This window comes from Apodemus sylvaticus, chromosome 2 (genome assembly GCF_947179515.1).
Source record: "Apodemus sylvaticus chromosome 2, mApoSyl1.1, whole genome shotgun sequence".
In the NCBI taxonomy this organism is placed as follows: Eukaryota; Metazoa; Chordata; class Mammalia; order Rodentia; family Muridae; genus Apodemus; species Apodemus sylvaticus.
In genome coordinates, this window is record NC_067473.1 from 169,678,471 (window position 1) to 169,680,404 (window position 1,934).

A 1,934-nucleotide genomic window follows, 5' to 3' on the forward strand; every position below is an offset into this window, starting at 1 on the left:
ATTGGAGGCCCCAGGGAGTTAGAGAGTCTTGTGAGGTGGGGGATGGGGGAAGAGGACATCTTCATAGAGACAGTGGGTGGGGGCAGGAGGTATGAGATATGGAATAGTCAGAGGGTAGACAGAGAGGGGGATAAAATCTGGATTGTAAAAAAGATTAAATACATTTTAAAAAGATAGATAAATATTATCAATTTATTCATTCTGTGAAACCATACTATGCATAGAATGATGAAATAGAAATGTAAGGTGAGCAGCTGTTGGTTCTCAGCATGGAAGGAGAGTACCTTAGGGAGAACATTGCTCTTTGTCTTAGAACTAGCATTGATCTTTGTGTACAAATCAATATAAGACAGCAACCATGATGCAAAATAAAATTTGGGCACACTTCTGGGATTGCAACCTCATAGTAAGAACAACAATATCAATCAACCCCAGAGAAAAACCCACAGGGACACATTGGGAAACTGAGGCCCGAGCCGCCTTGGCTTCCCTATCCTGGCTCTGTGAGCCCAGTCACTAAGCCCTGCAGTGAGGAATGAGCAGCCACCTGAGGACTGCAGCCAGCAGGGAGCTCAAGCAGGGTGCTAGAACTCAGGTAGGTGCAGGACAGGTGAGGCAGCAGGAAGCTGGTGGCTGATTGCTGAGGAGGCAGCTTCCAGGTGACAGCCACTTGGTTGCTTGCCTTCTCACCAGTTCAGCTAACAAACAAGTCTTCAGTGCTCTCCCTGGGCTGGGCATTGCTCTGACTGAAAATGCAGGCTGAAGCACATCACCTGTTTTTTGTTTTGTTTTGTTTTCTTTTCTTTTGTTTAATCTATTTTAAAGTATATAACAAACATAAATATGGATTTATGTTTATATAATAAACATAAACATAAATACGGATTTATGAAACAAAAGCATTTATCTAATGTTTAGCTGACTACTTGTGAAGCTGAGAATTGTAATGATTAAGATTTTTTCTATTTCTCTGTATTCCTTGTTTACATTCTAAATGATTTCCCCTTTCCCATAAAAGTTCTCCCCTCCACATAAGTCCCATCATCTGCTCTTTGTTACCCTAGAAAATGAAAGGGGGACCAATGGTCTTCCAGTGATGTCATATTTGCACGCTCCATTGCTTTCAGTAGTACCTAAGATATTTCAGTGTACTCTGATTGTGCAGAGGTTTTAAAAATAAAGCCAATACAGATGGAAAAAAAATGTGTCCCTTAGCTCCCAGGGACTAAGACAAAGAACACATGGCTCCAGCTGCATATGTAGCAGAGGATTGCCTTGTCAGACATCAAGGGAAGGAGAGGTCCTTGGACCTATGAAGGCTTGATAGATGCCCCAGAGTAGGGAAATTGAAAGCACAGAGGTGAGAGTGGGGTGGATGGAGGAACACCACTCATAGAAGTAGGGGGAGAGAGGATCAGATACGGGGTTTCTGGGAGGGGGGAAACTGGGAAAGGGGATAACATTTGAAATGTAAATAAAGAAAACATCCAATTAAAAAAAAAACATTAATACAAAAAAATCACCTTGCAGAGGCTTTAAATAACAGACTCCCCCCCCCACCTCAGGATATCTGAATATTAATGAAATGTGATCCTCACCATGTACTTTCAATGAAAGTTTAAGAAATTATAAATTATTTTTTCCAAAAACACTGAAATTTAAGAGTTTCATGTGGAAAGAAAGAAAAGGGAATTCAAACCTGATATTGCTTTCTTGGTTACTGATGAAATTGGCCTTGAGAAGATCCCTAGGGTCTTCTTGATTGACGGTTTCTAACTTGTGGCTGCTGTCCTTGTGGCCTCAGTGGTAGTGACTGCTGTGGTTGTGGCAGTTGTTGCTGCTTTTTCTGCTGTAAGGGCACATCTGGCCTCTCCTGCTGTGACTGCAGAAGTCTTCTTTGCTCCTGTTCCTCTCTTATTTGATATTCCTGGTTC